Consider the following 22,142-nt stretch of genomic DNA (forward strand, 5'->3'; position numbering starts at 1 on the left):
ATTTTGCTTACCAACACTGTTCAAAATTATGCCATTTTCTTGTCGACACGACACAAGATGTTTTGATGTCTGTTAAATCAATAATCCTTTCTCATAAGTAACACTCATAATATGAAATGATATTATTTTATCCATGTGCACTGTAAGAACAAGTGGGGCATTGTTTTACAATCTGATATTCCATCTTTATTGAAAAAATACTGTTAGCTCTTTATTCCACTTACACTGTCAGAATAAGGGGAGCATGTTGTTAAACCTATAGTTAAAATCTTTATTAATGTAATCAGGGGTAGGCATATCAACAGATCCATAAAACATGTGTTTTGTAAAGTTCTCCCACCCATACTGTTTTAATTTCTTGCTTATTACATATTATTTCTTCATAAATACACTTAAGTCTGTTTTGAATAGTTTTGTTTACTTGTTTGTTTGTGTTTTACAGTGATGGAGGAGAAGTGGGAAAACGTCTACACACTTCTTTCTGTGGGTTTGTACCCAACAGGGTACAATAAATCACAAAGACAAAATCTTCGAAGATACGCCTCTAAATTTCATTTAAAAGGTTAAACTTTCAGGGATTACTTATTTCTCAGGCCACTAGTTTTGTTTTTTGTTGTTTTAGGTTGGTTTCTGATGTAAATGTGATAAACTTGACAGTTGGCTTTCAAATTACCCCAAAATCAGAGATACAAAGACCTAAGAATTTGATAATTAAGTTAATTAAGAGCTTAACATATATTGTTGCTAATTTATACTTGGATTTACCCTCAAGCTGGAATCATGTAGAGGAATATAACTACTTCATACATGCTTAACCTAAATATAATATTTTAATGAAATAATATAGACATCATCAGAGTAAATATAACACAAACTTTAGATTATATGACTTGGGTAAGCAAATGGGAGATGTAGACACCTCAGAATCATATCATATGCAGCATCACTTGATTGTACCCTTTCTGGTAATATGCATGGTAATATACACAAATTACAGTCACTGTTTACACAGTGTAATAGCAATGTAATTTTGCACATGTGTACATCAGTTACAGTACATGCGTTAACGCTGTCCTGCTGCGGATGCTCTCAATACCACTGATCTTAAAAAGCTTGAAGGAAACACCTGGCATAAAATTGCTGGCTCTGTAATCAGAACTCTCATAAATATGTTATCTGAATACATGCCATTAAAATGTTTTATTTGTCACTGCAGATGGAGAACTCTTTAATGGAAAGAGGAAAGCTATTAAAAACAAAGAGGAAGCCAAGAACTTGTTGAAGGAGTTTCATTCCTCTCCCATGGGTGGACATACTGGCATTATAAAGACGAGAAATGCCATATGTTCCAGATTTTACTGGCAGGGGATGTCAGTTGATATTGATAACTGGGTATGTGTTTCTGTATTTTTCAAACTAAATATAATACAATCTAATACATAATACAATACAATCTAATATAATACAATCTAAATATCTGACACTTGTCATAAAAGGTACTGGAGTGCGACAAATGTCAAAAAGTTGGCAAACCTTTGACTGCTGTTCAGCCATTGCAGTGTATTAAGGTAAACATATGAAACATTAGTTTTTAGCAACTGTACATAGAAAACTAAATACTGAAGGTATGTTTTTTATTTTGTAGGTGTCTGCTGTCTGGGAGCTTCTTGGAATTGACTTCACAGGACCATTACCAAAAACCACAAGTGGCTTCCAGTACATTCTCACAGTCACAGCTTACTTTTCAAAGTGGGTTGAAAGGGCCTTCCCTTTGAGATGTAAATGTGCGGCTGAGGTTGGAAAAAATCTCTGCTTAGTAATATACAGACATGGATGTCCCAAACGTATTCTCTCAGACCAAGGAAGAGAATTTGTTAATGAAGTAAGTGCATATTAATCATATTTTAGTTAGAAGTTAGAATGTTCATTACAAATTTTCATTACATCACTTTTTGTATTTCTTGAAATACTTGGTGTTCATTTCATGTTGTTTAATAAAATACATTTAGAAAGTAAAGATTTGTTGTTTTTTTTTAAGCTAAACCAGAGCCTTTGTGAGTTGCTATCTATTGAAAGAAGTGTGACAGCTGCTTATCATCCGCAAACAAATGGCCTCGATGAAAAGACCAATGACAACATAAAACGGTAACATTATTCATTTTCTTAATATTTACTATACATGAAATGGGAATATAAGTGTTAATAAATGTGTACATTGTAGAGCTCTGAAAAAAATGGTTAATGAGCAGCAAGACAACTGGGACATCTATCTGGATGCTACCTTATTTTCTCTGAGGTCAAAAGTCCACACTACTACAAAACACTCACCATTTCTTCTGATGTATGGAAGAGAAGCAGTTTTCCCAGCAGAAGTTCCTGTTGAGGTTCCAGTAAGTGATTTTGTTGCATGCATTAGCTTAATTTGGCATAGCTATACTTTTTTATGGATATAGTAAATGACTTTTGTAATGAATTTGTAAATTTGTAAATATGCTATATATTTTTTTCTGTTTAACCATCTTGCTACATTTCCATAAACATAAATGGTAGTCTTTAATATGTAAGGTGTTGCTCGAGTGTTGTATTCCTCATAAATAATGTTGTTTTATGATTTTATTAACTTAATGACACCATTCTATTTGAAGTACAATACATTATTTGTCTTATTTTAATGTTTTTGATCACAATAATTTATGCAGCATTTGATATTGTTTTCATTATAGATTTCCACCATTATTTTACCTACAGAATCTAGTTACAGTAAGTATCTAGATTCCAAAATGAAAATGATGGAGGAAATCAAGAAAACAACAGAAGACAACATTCACATGTCCCAGGAGAAACAAAAGGCAGCTTATGCCAGGAAAGTACAGAAGAAGTACTCAAACATTGTTTATAATGTTGGAGATGAAGTCCTTCTTTTAAATATGAGGAAACGTGGAAGAAAAGGAGGAAGAATTGAACCAGACTTCTTTGGACCTTATGTCATTCAAACAATAAGTGGGAAGCTTGTTACTCTTAAGAACACAGAAGGAACATCACTAAAAAATAAATACAATATTGACCACATCAAACCATACAGAAGAAGCTCTGACTCCCAATATTTATCGAGAAGCAAAGATATGCCCAAAGTGTTGAACGACAATCACCCAGTTCATACCCATGAGAAGCATTTAGCTGACAAGATTTCTTCAGATAACAGTAATCTGCAAACAGCCAGCGATAATGACAGTTCTCCACAGGTACCTTCCCATTCTGAAAAACAGAATCCAGTTTTGGAAAGGCCTTCTGTTATTCATTATGCAAAGGAGAAAACGGACCAGAAACATAAAATTGTAAAAGAATTAAACATAACCAAAAGAAACCAAACTGAAGACTCACTCCCCCCTGCCTACTGTTAAGAGAAGTCTACAAGAAGAAGGTTTTAAAGTTGTAATTCACATCATTTGACCGGTTGGTCAAGTTCTTGCCAGTTTAGCTTTTCTTTCCAGTTGGCCTGTTGGCCCTTTCATGTTGGCCCGTTGGCCTTTTCATGTTGGCCCGTTGGCCCTTTCGTGTTGGCCCGTTGGCCCTTTCTTGTTGGCCTGTTGGCCCTTTCTTGTTGGCCCGTTGGCCATACTTTGCACTATTGGACATAACTTTAAAACAGTTGTAATTAATTGATACAACAATCACAATAAACAAATTTATGTTTACTGCACAAAGAAATTGTCATAGTTTTAAAAATCTGGGACAAGAGAAACAGCTAGGCTGTATTACAGAAAGTTCTTGTGTATTCTAAATTAACTTTAAAATTGAATTTTAACACAAACAGCAAATGGAGGTTTGTGTCAGAAATGAACTCTTCAATAATCTTTGCTCACATTTTTAGTTATGTCCACATTCTTTGCTTCCACTTCATTGTTTGCATAATTTATATTAAATTCAGATATTATCTATACACTGTAAAAAATATTTGTTCTGTGTATTTAAAAATAAACATAGGCACAACATGAAATATAAAAATAGTTACCCCAAAAACAAAAAATAGGTTGTACCATCAGCTGCAGCATTTTTACCATGTAACATAGAATTTTATATTCAGTGAATGAACATTTCTGTTTTCAGTCAACATGTTAAGTCCAAAGAAAAAAACTGTTGGGTGAGCAACAGTGAAACTACTGCGCATGCGCACAAGAGGGATGTATTTCTGGCGCTTTCTAGACCAAAACGAAGACCCAGTATTTTACAACCAGCCCAGAAGACCCCAAAGTACCTTGAGAGAAGTTCATGTGAGTTTTATTAACCTAACACAACTAATTTATTGCTGTTTGTTGAGTTCGAACTTTGAATGAGGTTTTCAAACATACTTTCAAACGCAACTCCTATCAAAGCTAGTTAACTAACGTTGCACTCTCCGGACTAGTTCTAGCTAACCAGCCCCTCTGTTAGCTACTCTCCGGACTAGTTCTAGCTAACCAGCCCCTCTGTTAGCTACTCTCCGGACTAGTTCTAGCTAACCAGCCCCTCTGTTAGCTACTCTCCGGACTAGTTCTAGCTAACCAGCCCCCTCTGTTAGCTACTCTCCGGATTAGTTCTAGCTAACCAGCCCCTCTGTTAGCTACTCTAAGACTAGTTCTAGCAAGCCAGCTGTGGTGTGGGTTACTAAATTTATTTGTGTGAACTGTTCACTTCGATTTGAACTTAACACCACTTGGGCAAACTGTTAGAATGCAGACTAATGGTAGGTTGGCTTAGCTGGCTTGTTCTGTGTTTAAATTAAACATTTGTTTAATTATGTATAAATAAGTACTTGGGCTATAGATTGGAAGCATTTTTCAGATTTTTTTTTCAGCCATGTTTTTCTGTGTGCCAAAAAACTTTTGTATTCCCTATACAGACATTATTAACAAAATAATTTATTATTTATTTCCTCTTTATTGTTTGTCTTCATTCACAAGGTCGAAATCCAATGCAGTGCCGTTACTGTAAATTCGCTGCAGAGCAAGACATCCTGTTCAAGCACTACAGACTTCATCATTGGCAGACAGGTAGGGATTGTTTTCCTTGCTTATATCCAGATTGTGTTAATACGTTCAAAACGACAGGAGCATTAAAGACACACTTGTGGAGAATACATTCTAAATTAGACAAATTTAAAGAGAATGGCACATTTTGTTGTGAATTATGTGAATTCAAGGATGTTTGCTCCCAGGCAGCATTTCTTCGCCATTTAGGAAGACATCTTCAAAACCATGAGAGAGTTCAATGTCCATTTTCAAACTGTCTTTTTAGTAGTAACAGTAACGCCACCTTCAGAGCTCACAAGTCCAAAAAGCACCCACACCACACAGTACATGATTTCAAGACATCTGTCTGTACTGCAGGTAATGCAGGTAATACAGGCAATGAGATTGCTACAACTTCAACACAAAGTGTACAAAGTGATTCAGGAGAAATTCATGCTGAAAGGGGCATTTCAGACTTTGAAGCTGTTGATACTGATCAAATAGTTGAACACAAGCTTGCAGCCCTTTTCTTGTGTATGCAAACACAGTTGCATGTGTCCAAAAGTGCCGCTCAACACATAATTGACAGTGTGAATGATATTCTATCAATATCAAATGTAAACACATGTCGTGCAATTGAAGAAGTTCTGCGAAGACACAACTGCAATTTTGATCAGTCAGTTGTTTCAGACATTGGAGATGCTCTTCACATTTCGAATCCATTTTTGAGCAAAACCTCTGAAAATGGTCCTTTATCGACTGACTACAAGAGGAGCAATTACTTTAAATCCAATTTTGATGTGATTGAACCTGTTGAATATGTTTTTAACAGGGCAAAGTAACAGACATTTGTTTATGTCCCTGTTCTCAAGACATTGAAGAATCTTTTGAGTAAGCCTGAAGTACTCGAGAAGACGTTTCCAATCCAAGAGAGCACCCAAGGACTTTACACATCATGTTTTGATGGTAAGTATTTCAAAGAAAATACACTTCTTGGTGGGCAAGATTTCAAACTTTCACTTGGTTTATATATTGATGATTTTGAAGTAGCAAACCCTTTGGGCACCTCTCGAAAAATACACAAAATTACAGCTGTGTATTGGGTCATTTTGAATTGGGCCCCAGAGTTCCGTTCAAGTCTCAATTCGATTCAGTTGGCACTGCTTGGAAAAAGTGCTGAAGTCAAAATTTATGGCTATGAAGCATTTTTTGGACCACTTTTACATGATTTAAAGAGTCTTGAGAATGATGGGGTGTTTGTTGAACAAATGGGTGAGAGTGTTAAGGGAACAGTGCTCACTGTGTCTGCTGACAATCTTGGTGCCCATGGAGTTGCAGGGTTTCAGGAGAGTTTTCATGTGGAGAAATTTAGTAGATTTTGCCTAGCATCATTGAATGACATTCAGACCACAGCTGTGAGTGAGGGACTTTTTCAGCTTAGAAGTCCAGAACAACATAATGACTGCATTGTTGAGCTAGAAAGAAACAAAATATTGACCAATGTGAATGGGGTCACATCTGAATGTGTTCTACAGAAACACCTATCCTTTTTCCACACTATTACTGGCTTTCCTCCAGATTTGCTGCATGACCTCTTGGAAGGGATAGTGCCGTTTGAATTGGCTTTGTGTCTGCAGAAGCTGATTACTGAAAAATGCTTTACCCTTGATAAACTAAACAGCATAATTCAGTGTTTTCCATATCGCTTTTCTGATAGGGTTAACCGTCCTCAAAAAATCCCTAAAACATTCTTCTCAAAGAAAACAATTGGAGGAAATGGTCACGAAAATTGGACCCTCCTGAGATTGATTTCTCTTATGGTAGGGGGTATGGTGCCTGAGGGTGAAAAGGCATGGGAAGTAATTATGGACTTGAAAGACATTGTGGAGTTGGTGGTGTGCTCAAAGTTGTCACATGAGTCCATCTGTTACCTAGAGAGCAAGATTTCAGATCATCGCCAGTTGTTCTCTACGGTGTTTCCAAATGTTAGACTGAGACCAAAACACCATTTTCTTGAACATTATCCACATCTGATTCGTTGTTTCGGTCCATTAGTTGATCTGTGGACAATGCGCTTTGAGGCGAAGCACAGCTTTTTCAAGAAGGTTGTGCATGATGTTCACAATTTTAAAAACCCGCTCAAAACTTTAGCAAGTAAACACCAGCTAATGATTGCTTATGCTTTGGACTCACACAGGTTCTTCAAAGCATCTGTACAAGTTGAAAAGATGAAAGTTGCCAAGGTATCTTCTCTTGAACCAAGGATCCGAACTGTGGTTGAGAACAAATATGCAGATCAGAGTACTGTGTCACTGGCCACAGTTGCAACAATGAAAGGGACTTTATACAGTAGAGGAATGATTCTGTCTGTTGGTGACTGTTGTGGATTTCCAGAGTTTTGCAAAATTCATAGCATTATGATTGTTGGCACAGAGGTCACATTCCTTGTAGAGAAATGTTTCTCATGGTATGTGGAACATTTGCGGGCATATGAGATTGTTGGAAGTCCTTACAGTGATGTTGCCATTGTGAACCCCCAAGATCTCAATGATTTCTATCCTCTTGCAGACTACAAATTTGGAGAAAAAAGTATGGTGTCAGCTAAGAGATTTCTGCTTTGTTGATGTCCTTTTTTTCAGGTTGAAATGTTGCTCCGAGTCATTCTCTCACCTACTGATATCAGGAAGCTCTCTATATTAATCCCATCCTCAGTTGAGGAACTAGTCACCATTCTCTGTGACAAACTGCAAATAGAGAAGGGTTTCTTGATTCAGTATGAGGACCCAGACTTCAACTACGAACTTTGTAATTTGAATGACATCTCAGAGCTGCCACCAGACAAAGCTACTTTGAGACTCCATTGGGAAATAGTCTTAAGTGCAGCGCCATCAGATTCTGATTTGTCAAATTTTACTCTGGATACGGCAAGCAAGTCATCATCCACCCATTCATCTACCTCTGACTCAGCAACTGCCTTTGATTCAGAACAACTTTCTCCATGTACGTCTAGATCGGATCAGTGGCCAAGCCAGTTTCCAATTCCTTTATTTTCCTATGATGTTGAGCTAAGGCTACAGAAAGCCAATGAGGACTTCAAGAAGAATGGCACGACTTTAAATGTGACAAGAGACATTAAAATGCATGTCTTGGAAAAGTTGGCAGAAGCAGTATTCTCCTACAAAGCATACCCCAAGGACTGTGAACTTGAGAAAGTAGCATGTGCTTTGGTAGACAAACATCCCTGCCTTAAAGCTCCAGGAAGTAATGGTGGGTGGGAGGGTTGGAAGCTGAGTCTCAAGTTCAAAATGGCAAATTATCGTCAAAAACTCCGCTATGCTGGATGCCCCGAGATTACAGTGAATTTCAGACAAGGTTCATCTAGACCGTCCCTGAAGAGACCTCAGAAGTCTGAACTAAACTTCCTTCCTGACCATCCTGTTGGTTTCAGTGAAGAAGATCTTGAGAAAGAAAGAGCATTGATGGAGGAGGAGGTGAAGAAAAAAGACATGAGTCTGAGTGTCTTAAACTCAAAGATGGAAGTGACTTTCTCCTTGAGGAGAAAAGAGATTGTGGTGGACCAACCTCTGGTATCAACAGTTAAACAAAGATGGCCAGGACTCTTTATTGAGGAACAGGTGAGTATTTGTTTTAGACCCTTTTATAATGAATGTTTTAAACATAATTATGCTAACTAACTCTCTCTCTCTCTCTCTCTCTCTCTCTCTCTCTCTCTCTCTCTCTCTCTCTCTCTCTCTCTCTCTCTCAGGTGTATGCAGAGTTTCAACGCATTGACTGCATTGACCTTAAGTCAACATTCCTTACATCGTTGGACAATCACACCAGAGGCTTTCTGAAAATGTACAGAGCCAAAGCAAATCAGGGAAGAGGTAGTGACTTGGAGGTGCTTCTGGAGAAACTGGATTCTCAGGTAACTTACCAATTATTTTAGTAAATATAATGTTAGTAAATTTTTTTGCATAATCTGGAGGATTTTATGCAATTAGTTTTGGTCAACATCTTAAGTTGCCACTATTAACCACCTCTCCACTGTTTCTGTTTTTTAATTTATTATTTTGACACAGACCACAAACTTGACGGCACATAGAAGATATACTGTCCTCCGGGGTCTTCCGCTGTACATGAGGGAGAGGCCTTATATATATATACACATACACATATACATATATATACACATATACACACACGCACAGTTTAATCAAGTGATGCATGATATGAAAACATCAGTCAGTCAAGGTTTCTTGTGTTCCACAGGACACTGAAGCATTGGAGGACCACACAAAGAACATGAAAATGGGAATTCTTGAAGTGGTGAAGGAGAGTGCTGATCCGTCGCGATCACTGACCAGTGTGGTCAATGTTGCCGTTGTGCTTGAAGAGGAGGTAGTAATGGATAACCTGCCTGACTACACTAATGCCTTCATTCTGCTCTTTGGACTTTTGTATGCACTAAACATAGAATATCCAAAAGACTTAAAATATACATTTGAAGTGGTCCAAAAAGTGTTCCTCCATCTTGGAAACGAGTGCACAGCCAGAGTGCAGTCTCTATAGAACAAGTTAGTGCACATGTAATCACTACACGCATTTTTTTTGTTTGTTTGTTTGCTTTTTTTTGCGACAACACACAATGCGGTGCTTTTATTTTATGTTGTCCAAGTTCACCTCTGCTTGGAGCAGTTTGCTACTCATTTAAGAGTAACCATCTAAAATGTAGGCTGAGATGACTTGGTTTGATTTGGTTTTGTTCCACTTTAAAAAAAAAAAAGAGACTGTTTTAGTTCTTGTTCGTTCTTGTCTTTGTCGTAAATGCTGCAGTTTTTTTTTTAAACAGCATTGTCGTTGTTTCCTTCTTTGCTAGCTTCAGTGTTAAATATTCATTCCATTTTTAGAAATCGCACACACTTTATGTTCAGTTTTTCTGTTAGCGTAACCTAAAACTTTTGTTAAAATGCTTGCCTCCACCTTTTGCAATCTCTAAAGTACAAGGTATTGTACTAATTTCTGCATGAATGTCACAGATGTTTGACTGCTGTTCTAGCACTAGTGGCAACATTTGTCACAAATGTGTGTATTTAAAGTAAGAGTTTGTTTTATTACTACTTATTTTTGTAAAGTTTTGCTACCTATACCACTGAAATGGACATAAGTGCAATAATGCTGCTATAAAGGAACCATTTCATATTAAAAGTAATTTGTTAGTTTTAAAGTAGCTTTAATATGCCTAGTAGATGTTTTATCACTGTTAACTATAAAAATCTGATGTTTTTAATAATATTTTTGCAAATAAATGCATTTGTTAAAAAGTATGTTTAATTTTCAGTGTTTCCTTTAATTACATTTAGTACATTTTACATTTACTTGATGCAGCATAAAATTGGCAGTTTGGTCAATTTTGATAGTGCTTAATAATTAACTGAACTAAAGAAATGGAGCTGACACAATGCAAAATATGTAGTTGGACCAACTTAGGTGTATTTGGTTCACAGATAATATTTCATTGACTCAACTTATTTTCTTTAATTGGACCAAAATTCTAGGGTTGTCAGCAGAACTTAAAATATGCATCTCACAGAACATAAATTAGACCAACTAAAAAAAATAGGTGCAACGGGTCACTAGAAAATTTTAAGTTGGGGAGAGTTAAAATTTTTTACAGTGTACAGTACTTTACATTTGGCCTGCTGGCTTGTCTTCTAAGCTTATTATTATAATATAATTATTATTCTGTTATATGTACTATTTGTTTTCTAATTTATTTTCAGTAATGAAGCTCTGGTCTTTAAAGGATCATGGACAAGCAGTGGAAGCAGTTGTTAGTCCCTATAAATTATATGACACTTCTTTTCGGTCACTACAGGGAAATGGCTGGCTGTCAGATGAAGTAAGGGTGGCTGTAAGAAGAGTGAAGTAAGAAATTGGCTGTTTGTAATATACAGATTTACATCGATTAACATTTGTTTTAATGCAGGTCATAGATGCATACCTTCAGTCCCTCATTAAAGACAAACAGGCAAGTATAATGTTTTGATTTATGTGTTTACTGGTGTGTTGCTTTACACATGTACATATTATGTTTGTACTCTTGTTGACAGAAGTCTGTTCACCATATGGATGCTGTCATTGCTTCATCTTTGTTTGCTGGACAGTTTAGATGTCTTACAAAGGTAGTTATAATATACAAAAAAGTATTATTGCTGACTTGTAAAACAATCACTAACATGCTTTTAATGTTTTTCATACAGATGAAGTTTGCATTTGAGGACATTTGGTTGTGTCCTGTAAACACTGGTGCACACTGGATTCTAGTGGTGTGTCTGAACTAAGTATCTCTTTACTTACTATAATGTATGTATTGCAAATACTGTACAGTGCATATATAAAAACTTTAGACATTTTTAAGAGTACTTTTTTGTTTCTCAGCCTAAAATCAGTGCTCAATGAAAAATAACAAAATAAATTGTCTACCTTTCTTCAGATATTTGATTTTATTTTATGTAGTACTTGAGCCATTCTATGTATGTAACAAAAATATAGTAAATATAATAAAAAAAAGATTTAATAGCTTAATTTTTCCTGTGAAAATACTACAGATAACCGTAGTCAAATTTTATCCCATTATTTTCCAGGTTGATTCATTTTAATGCCATATGTCAATCTATGGGTTTTTTCCTATGCGAGGAAACAGATGAAGGTGTAATATAACCCATTTCATGTGGTCACTGCATCATCATTTCCCATTTCATTTAATGCTATATATTGGGTTACATTACATTTAACAAAAAAGCATAACTTCAATTACCTCTGTCTCATTAACAACAAATGATTATGCACTTCAAAAAAGTGTACTTTTTGGGCTCTCAGGATGCTTTCAGGGAGTCATTAACAATGTATAATAAATATGTAATAATCACGACAGGTGTGTAATTACATTTCATTTTCTGGGTATGAATTTTATACTCACACTAATTATTTACTCTAGATTATCGACATGTCAGCAAAAACTGTGGTGCTTATTGACCCTCTTGGAAATGAATGTTCATATGAGCGCAAGTTTCTGCGTAACTGGAGGTAACATTGTCACAACTGAAGCTTTATTCTTCTTGAAAATATTGTAATATTGTAAAGTATTGTGTCATGTGTCCATTAATAAACAGGAACTTTCTGAAGACAATGGCACATAACTCGCAGAGAGCTAAGTGGCAAATAAGACCATGCAGCACAACAGACAGAGGGATGGAAGTAGTTGTGGAGTTTTAGTACTGAAGGTTGAGGATTTTAAATGACTGTTTCCTCTGTATGGATTTTTCATGATGATTAATTAATCTTAGTAAGAAATATTTCTTTTATAGTTTGCAGAACATTTCCTTCTGACTGGTAGAATTGATGGAGTTGAAACCACATCGCTTGCTGTGAGTGCTGCACGGATGGACATTGCCTGTTCACTCCTTAAATGTCGAGGTGACTTTCTTAGGAAAACGATTTGTTTTAGTTTGTTTCCTGTCTTATACACACTCAAATTTAATTAGTAGCCGAAGCTCATGAGTACTACAGCAAAAAGTACTGTGATCACATGATTTACCTTGCACATTGTAAAACATCTTGTCTAAAATAATTAGTTGCATGGTGAACAGTGTAGGAATATTATAATCATTCATGTGTCTGAAAAAAATTGCTTTTAGTGAATGCAGAAGATTACTGTGTAATTTGCACGATGTTGCAAGGAGATGCCAACAAGAGCATGGTTGAAATAGTACGTATTAAATAAAATGGGCTTTAGTAAATGCATGGTAGTAAATGTAGAACTTCATATTTGAATGAAACGTAGTAGAAACAAATGTGCGACACTGCAGTATGGTTCATTGTTTTACATTTCTGATTACATTTTGCTTTCTCTTTTAGGTGCAGTGTGACCAGTGTAGTGGTCAAATTGATCGATTCAGTAGGAAATCCCGGGAAATACACGTGCGAATTTTTTTCAAGTGTCAACGCGAAACGTATAAACTCAGCCATGGAACACAACTATATTAGGCCTATATTAAGGGACTAATTCAAAAGCAAAAATTCTTTGACAGTAATGAAGATCAGGGTTATATGAGACGTATATCTGCGCCCAGGGGCCAACAAGTTATGTGTTAAGTGTGTCGCATACATAGCACCCCCACCCTGCTCACCTCCCGAGCAGAGAAAAAAAGTTCAGGCTCAGGAATTTTTCCCACTATCACCCCTGTAATTAATGAAGGAAAAAATGTTGTTTTTTTTACTACATAATATTTTTCATATTGTTTTTAAAATTGAACATGATTCTTGCACATGCATGTTATATTATTTATGTTGTGGTTAACTGATAAGCATCTGCTCAAATTTAAATAGTAATAAAACTGCTTCAGATGTTTTCTCATTTCAATTGTGTATTTGTGTAAATTAATTAAATTTAAAAACTAGACACTAAAATGCTTAAATAAAAAATCCTTAAAAACTTAAAAACTAACAAACGCAACAGTGTCCCTAGCATCTTTTTCAAATGCCTTTTTTTATTTCTTAATGTTGTACTGCAGTTAAATGCCAGAAGTAAAAAGTAATTGAAGTGGCATCTACTTATTTGTATTTTTAATGTGATTTGTTTCGTACATTTGTCTTTAGCTCTAGTATAACATTTTTTTAAAATATTTTTTTCCACAGATGTATGTTACTCTTATGTATCTTTTAACAACATTGTCTTACCAGTAGCTGCTATTACTGTTTTTTTTCTGTTATGCGTTTGACTTATTTTATGCCAGGAGCACTTTTACGATCCAGATTCTCATTCTGGATTTTTGGAAATGAGACTGCGCAACATTCGTCGAAAGCTAGAAGATGGTCAGCGGCGTTATAAGGCACACAAGCGACGCAGTGAAGATGGACCTAATTCAGACAAGGAGGAGGAAGATGGTAGTGGGACAACTGAGTGGATCAACTTGATGAAAAGGCTTAGGCCTTCTACAGACAACATTTCCTCGATCAAAGCAGCAATGCAGAAAACATTCACCTGGCGCAGATCATGGATAGCCAAACATTCCCCCTCCCTGTCTGAAATCTTTGAGGAATACCCACGCTTCTTGGATATGCCAACTCTGGTAGGTACAGTACAGTGCGTTTTGTCTCCTTACTTTTAAATGCTTTTTCAGTAGGGCTCACTGTCAGTTTTGTGCCATGTGTGATGTAAATAACTTAATAATATTATTAAGGGTTATTATATAACACAGCTTAGCTTAATACCATGTGCACTCATGGAGGTGATATGAATTTCTAGAAGTCGGTTAATTTAGTTAATTAACTGTTAGGAACTCAGTTGACCGTGTGTGTTATAGCTGGTAATATCATGTTACTTAAATTAAAATGTCTAATTTTTTTGTTTCCTAAAAGCTTGATACAGAGTTTGGTAAAATGTATGAGGAAAAGGGAGATTTGTTCTTAAGAAGATGGGAGGCTACCATCATTCCCAAGTTGAAGGCAATTGGCATCATGGAGACGGGTGATTTGGCGTGACGACGCCGACATGTCAGTCAAGCGAACCGAAACTAAATACCGGCCGTTTCTGATATTCCGCCCGAACATTTGTTTAAGTCTCAAAAATAATATACGTTAATTAAATTCATTATTTTCAAAAGCTGAGCCGCATCAGAGGGATCAAAGAGCCGCATGCGGCTCCGGAGCCGCGGGTTGCCGACCCCTGGCCTCGTGATCTGACCATAGGATCTGACGCTTCTCTTGATCTGACATGCGCAGGTTTCACTGTAACCAACACCAAGGCCGAGCCTACTAGCCATTAAGCCAGTCAGAAACAGGGGGGGCGGGACTTGCTTTGACCAAACAAATTGATAGATTCAGTAGGAAATCCCGGGAAATACACGTGCGAATTGTTTTCCACTGTCAACGCCAAACGCATAAACTCAGTATTTAAAATACTTAAAATATTTAAAATAAATGCTGCATAGTTTGCTATTATATTTTTAAAAGAAATGAATGTGTCCTTGTTCATGTCATTTAGTCAATGGTTAGGCTACTAATCAATTCCTAGTTTACTTTGGAGTATTGGAGTATTGTTATTGCCACCTGCTGACCGTTCTTGGTATGGCTGTAGTATCTGTAGTCTCCGATGCTGTAGAAGCAATAAGGTATGTGACTAGTTAAAAACAGGTATGGATTCCTGAACAGGCCTGCTAGTCCCAACAGTTCTGGTAATCTGCACAAGCTTCTGAAATATAGGCTTATATTGGGTTTGTTTATCTCATGTCTGAATGTTGTTCATGTATTTCAACAAAATTCAACACAATCTATCATTGAAGGGACTCATTCAAAAGCAAAAACTCTTTGACAGTAATGAAGATCAGGGTTATACATAGACGTATATCTGCGCCCAGGGGCCAACAAGTTATGTGTTAAGTGTGTCGCATGCATAGCACCCCCACCCTGCTCACCTCCCGAGCAGAGAAAAAAAGTTCAGGCTCAGGAATTTTTCCCACTATCACCCCTGATATTTACAGGGTGCCAATCCACCACTAAGGGCTGCAGAAAAGCAGGGACGCTACCGTGCTCGACGTGATGCTGACCCAGAGAGGAGAGAAAGATATTTAGAGAAGGAACGAGAAAAATACAGGGAGGACGTAGAATCAGGCAGGAAGAAAAGGATCAATGACCTAAGTGAGAGAGGAAAGCGCAGACGACACAAAAAGTGGAGAGAAACATACCATAGAATCAAGGACAGGAAAGAAGCTCTACAACACCTCATCACCCCTCCACACAGTCCCCAGTTATCACCAGTGCAAGCTGTAGATCCACAACCAAGCACTTCCAGGTGTAGTTATGAAATGGGTAAAGTGTGCAAGGGAGGCAGCAGAGCATGTGTGTGAGTTTGTTGCAATGTAATAAAGTGTTGTGCAAACCTTGAAGGCAGAAACCTCAAGCAGAACCAGACTCAAACTGTCAATAAAATGGCGTTGGCTAGCTTTCATTTAACATCTCTGTTAGGTAGCCTAGGTATAAATACATTGAGTTATTTTTGCTGGTTAAACTTTAATGCCATAGATCAAATATATTAAGGCCAGTATTCTGATTGTAGTGAGCAGGATTGTAGAAATGATGCATGTGATAGAGGAACGACCAGTGCAGGGAAGGAATTCAACTACATAGAAGTTCCCTGTTAAAGGCTAACCTACAACTTTGCAAATTTCTAGTTTATTCCAGTTAATTCCCATGGAACGTTTCCAACTTTTAATTTGGCAAACTTAGTCGTGCAACAACCAAATGTTAGAATGTATTTAGAAATTAGCTAATAGAAATAGACATGATTGCATTACAGTATGAAATTCTACTTACCAGGTCACAGAGATAGCGTAACAGTACATTTTAACAACTGCAATGTGTTAATTAATGTGATTCACATGTGTGTTTTAGCAACATAATCAAGGGCAGAGAAGAAGACGAAAAACACAAAAGAACCTTCAGAAGCAAATTCAAGAATTACAGGTTCTGTTAAAGAAACAAACCCAAAAAATAGAAAAGAACAAGAAACAAGTCCAGTGCATTAAAAAGAACAATGCTTCTCCACGCACAAAAGTAAAAAGGCAGATGAGACAGCTTCCACGTGCAACCATTCAGAAGACTCTTTTGTTTCATGAGGCTCTGGTAGAGGACATCCGAAACAAATCCAAAGCAGCACAGGGGGAAAGGGAAAGGCAAATAATTTCAAAAATAACAACAGGAAAAGTTCTGAAAAAGTACAGGCTGCAACAATTGGCTCAAAATTCATTGGGCTTTTCAAAGAAAAGTGAAAAATGAGAAGATTAACTGCACCTACCAGCGAAAGCAGAACAACAGGGTTAGAGATAGTTTGTTAAGCAGAGTGAGAGCTTTCTACTCGAGGGATGATGTGAGTCGCATCACAACTGGAAAGAGGCAGACCATCACTTGGAAGAAAAACAAAAAGCAAAAACAGTTCCTTTTGGATACCATGAAAAATTTGCACATGACGTTTTTGGCTGAAGAAGAAAGCTCTATCTCTTACTCACTCTTCTGTTTGCTTCGAACTTTTTGGGTTATTCATCCGACTCTGAGTGACCGGGACACATGCATGTGCAAGATGCATGAGAATCTGTGTTTTATTGTGCAGAAGCTGCACCACTTGAAAGTGATCAGCACAGTCAATCTGCCTGACCTTGTGAAAGTCATCACATGTGACACAGAAAACATTAGGTGCATGTACAGAGAATGTTCTGAATGCAAGGACCTTTCTTGCCCATTCTCCAACCAGTACAATGCAGAGAGTCAAGTGACTTATCTCCAGTGGGCAATAGTGGATAAGGAACACAAGAATGTCATAGCCATTACAGGGCACTGAGACATGGCTTGAAAGCACATGAATGTCTAATTCATGTTGACTTTTCCAAAAATTACCTCTGCAAGTATAGTACAGAAATATTGATATTAAAATATGCTTTATGTACATACATCCCCCCGCCAGATGTCCTTCTGTACAGTGTCCTCCTCAAGACAAAAGGGCCCACCAGCAATTTGGCAGCACTTGTCACCAGTGCTTAATTACGTGCAGAGTGCACATCCAGAGGTCTCCACAATCCATTTTTACAGCGATGGCCCATGCACTCAGTATAGACAGCGAGGGAATTTTTTCACGTTTTGTACTGAGCTGTTCAGACGAGGATTCACTGCTGGGACGTGGAACTTCTTTGAGGCGAGCCATGGGAAGGGTGCTCCAGATGGTGTGGGAGGAGCCCTGAAGAGGAGAGCTGACAGTCTGGTCAGCAAAGGGACAGACATTCCTAATGCTTCAGAGCTGTATGCTGTGTTGCAAAAGGCAGAAACAACAATCAAGTTGTTTTTTGTCACCGAGGAAGCAGTTGAGAAAGCAGTTTTGGAGATGCCCAGTGATGTGCCACCAATTCCATCCACCATGAGGATGCATCAGGCAGTGACCCTAGCCCAAGGAGAACTGACATACAGGGACATCAGCTGCTTGTGCACAACAAAGCAAAACCTGACCTGTGACTGCTTTAATGCAAAGCATTTCACGTTCAGTCATCAACAGACGGCTCCCACAGCCATGGAAGTTCAGTGGCAAAGTGCTGAAGTTGTTGGCAAACGGTGTGTGGTGAAGTATGAGGGTGACCTATACCCTGGCATCATCATAGATACAAGTGAAACACATGTTGAGGTCCGTTGCATGCACAAAATGGGGGTCAACAGATTTTTCTGGCCAGCACGTGAAGACTTGCTTTGGTACCTTTTGAGGATGTTTTGTGTATCATCCCACCCCTGAGGCCAGTCACAGGACGGCTATATGGAAATCGAAAAAGAGCTCTGGGCCACACTAGAGAAGATCTCTTAGAAAAGGCTTGACAAGTTTGTTTTCTCACACACACACACACGCACGCGCACACACACACACACGCACACACACAAGCACACATGTCTCTGTTACCGAGTGTTCAGTCCTGTTACCCATTGTTCAGTCCTGTTACCCATTGTTCATTCCTGTTACCCATTGTTCAGTCCTGTTACCCAGTGTTCATTCCTGTTACCCATTGTTCATTCCTGTTACCCATTATTCAGTCCTGTTACCCAGTGTTCATTCCTGTTACCCAGTGTTCAGTCCTGTTACATGATTATTTTTTCTATAAAAAAAAAACATAAACCACTTTTTCCCAATTATGTTTGGTCCATCATTTATCCATTTGTTTAATAAATTACATGACAAACAATTTGATCAATTTTAGGTTTGGGTCTTCTTGAAAAGATAAAAATGGCTTTGCATGTTTTAGAAAAATACAACGTGCATGCATATATAGTGATTTTTTAGTCATAAATATCAATTATTTGAACATGTAGTCAATCATTTCTTTAAAATAAACACTTTTTTGAGGGAAAAGCAAAGGAATTAGTTGCCAGTCTATTAAATATGCTTTTTAAATGTCACATGAGTTTTGGTAACAGGACTGAGAAAAATGTAACCATCTTCAGCTTAGAAACCTTGTAAAAAATTAAATAAAGCAGCCTGAGATTGACCAGTACATGTTTTGAATAGTTAAATGGTTTCTAACTTTCATTCTGTCTTTCTTTTTAAACAGAATGAGCAACAACTTGCTTTGACCAGTTTACATTTAGTGTTAGTCATTTCTATCAACATTCTTGACTGCAATAGTGCATAGTTATCTTTATAATGCACTTTATAAAGGCAGATGTGTTTTCTAATTCCATTTTAATGGAAATGTTTTTCCCCTCACACTTGGGAGTATTTAGGTCTGCAGATGCTGTGTGACTAAGCTATGTTGTGGAAATGTTTTTGGCAGTCGATTCTATGTGATTGTAAGAGTCACAGGGCTTATGGAGGAATGCTTCTGACTAGGGATAGACAAGTCACAGTCACAGTATGTTACAACATGCTTTTCTGAGCATAACATAGATATCATCATAAAGAACATAATAGGTGGATTTGGTGCACTGTTGTATGTGAAACATTAATCAGTTATATATATATATATATAGCTCCACCTTACAAGGCCGTGATATGCCAGCTGCCTGTACCAGTTAACCTAAGCTTTTATTTGTAATAATGTTGGACCGATTAAGTGAGGATTCTTGCGAGTCTCCATAAAGCTGCCGGCCTTGCATCCAATTCACGTTTCCCTTTAGAATTTGGACCCATGGGCATGACACACTGAACAGAAATAAATGGCAAGCAACACTGGACCTAGGGAAAGCGAAAAAGTTCAGGAAAGGTTAGTGTTAAATGGCCATTGTTACCGCCTGTGTCAGTCTTTCATCCATACAGACTTTCTCAAACTTTTTTCCCTCTTTCTGTAGTTCCAGCATTGCTTGCCTTTGATTTCTGTTCAGTGAGTTTGTGCAACTGAGTGTTCCATTTATAGGGAACATGAATTTGAGTGGGAACTGAATCGGATGTAACATCAGTAAGTGCAATTTAGGACCACTGCAGCAAATGCTGGCTGACCGGTGATGAAGCCTGCGACCTTGATGTCAAACTGAATGAAACAGAGTTCAAAGAAATCCACTTTATTTATTCGGAAGTCAGTGCATCTAAGAAATCAGGACATGGGTTATATTGAATATAGACCTGCTGAACAGATAATTCGATGCTAGCTGTCCTGTTTTTAGGGAATGTTCTACCGTTTGGATGCCTCTGCCACTCAATGCTCATTCTCTGGCACTACGTTAACTCTTCGGCGGCTTGAATCAGAGGCTCATACTGTTAAGCCTCAAGACACGCTGCCTAATCAGAAACACCTTCCCTCGTCGAAGATGGGGGTGGTAGTAGAGGAAAATCGTCAGCGTCGTAAGACTCTCAGCTGCACAAGTGCCATTTGATTCAGTCACTCTACATATTTTCTGGTAGCTAATGTCCGCTATCTCTAAAAACACATCTTCGTCCCCTCTCTCGTGGCTGATGTACTCCTCCTGCCGTCACTCGCATCCGAAGGTTGTGTGCCGTCTTCCACTCACTCGCCGCTCTCTCCTTGCCATCCTCGCTTGGGTTTGCCCTCACTTTTAGTTTGGACCCCACCACCCTGCCAGCTCTAGTGAGTGTCATCGGGCTCCGGGGGACCAGCGCATGCTGTAAGGGATCTGGGGATCTTGCCCTTCCAGCTATATGTTATTTAATGGTTTTAAAAAGAATCAGAAGGGAGTGACAAGGATGGACAAGATTAGAAATGAGCAGATCAGAGGGACAGTGAAGGTGGAGCAGTTTGGAGATAAAGCCAGAGAGGCCAGGTTGAGATGGTTTGGACATGTGTTGAGGAGGAATAGTGGATATATTGGTCAAAGAATGTTGGAGATGGAGCTGCCGGGCAGAAGGAGAAGAGGTAGACCTCAGAGAAGGTTTATGGATGTAGTGAAGGTGGACAAGGAGATGGTTGGTGTGAAAGTAGAGGAGTATAATCATTACAGGAGTTATTTTAAAATGTGCCACTGTGTGGGTTTAGAGTAGTTCTTCTGTGCCTAAAGCTTATCTGTGCAATGTTCAAGGCTGTTGGGCTCAAGGGGAAGATATCAGGACACACTTACACACACATACACACACACACACACACACATATATAAGATGCACAAAACCTACACACAAATAGATTAGAGGGGCGACTATCATTTCAATTGACGACATTTCAACGCTTATTGATGATGAGGGTCTGGGGGTTATAAAATTAGAGAGAGAGAGGGGAAGGGGGTGTGGCTTTGGAGAAGACACAGGACTCAGTTCTTATTGGGAGGAAAAGGCCATGGAAAGGATGGACAGATTGATAGCTCTCTCGATTCTGGGGTGATGGGCGCTCTAAAGGCTCCCAAGTCTTTTTTTATTATTATTTTATTTCACTTTTGTAAAACTTTTCATATTTAGCATGATTTTTCTGTGTTAATTTCTGTTTTTCATATTTCCTTCATTACCATAAAAATGGTTTCATCCTATAAACTGGCAAAACTCCTTTTGGACTCCTTTTGGTTGGGTTTTTTTACACCACAATGGACATTTTTTCCATTTCCGCAATCTTATAATGCCGTATGTGTATTTTCTTTTTAGTGATATATGACCTATTAAATGTGTGTCTTGTCTTGTAGGCCTCTCTGGTTCTGCTGTCGCTTCATTTGTTGGTGCTGTTCTGGTGCTGGTCATTTTTCTGATCATCTTCATTGCCTTGTGTAACTGGAGGAAGCTTAAACGGTAAGTCTGCAGTCACTGTTAGTCACTGTTAGACAACGGTCACTTAATTATCTGAGCCATGTCCAGCACAGTCAGTTTCCGTTCATTTGTGGTCAATTTTTGTAACGTTTATTTTTTGCTGACTCATAAGTGGACCTGTAAATATTCTGGGTTCTTCTCACTTTGTGTGTGCAGATGGTTCCAGGGTAGGAGGGGAACTATGGAGTCAAATTAGGGTCTTTAATGGTGACGAGAAAAAAATATATCGCAAATATAAGATTAGCATTTTGCATTTTACGTTCCTATTTTGTTTTTGCAATACTTTCCCTCTTTTGCGTTTCTTTCTTTTGTTTGCGCGTCTCGCGTTTTACGTTCCTCATTTTTTTTCGCGCTTCTCTCTTTTCTTTGCTCCGGTTTTAACCTCT

The 22,142-nt window shown here is 37.9% G+C and overlaps 1 protein-coding gene and 1 long non-coding RNA gene across 2 annotated transcripts in view; one reads left to right on the forward strand and one right to left on the reverse strand.

Annotated features, from left to right (window-relative positions):
- LOC108413126 overlaps positions 1–22,142 on the reverse strand; it is a 205,492-nt gene that overhangs the window by 22,145 nt on the left and 161,205 nt on the right. The window lies entirely within an intron of this gene.
- LOC108414915 lies at positions 11,251–13,202 on the forward strand. Its single transcript, XR_001856939.2, has 5 exons — positions 11,251–11,317; positions 11,989–12,077; positions 12,164–12,274; positions 12,359–12,467; positions 12,909–13,202. It is a non-coding gene; the product is annotated as an uncharacterized LOC108414915 (long non-coding RNA).

Source organism: Pygocentrus nattereri, chromosome 3, assembly GCF_015220715.1.
Source record: "Pygocentrus nattereri isolate fPygNat1 chromosome 3, fPygNat1.pri, whole genome shotgun sequence".
NCBI lineage: Eukaryota > Metazoa > Chordata > Actinopteri > Characiformes > Serrasalmidae > Pygocentrus > Pygocentrus nattereri.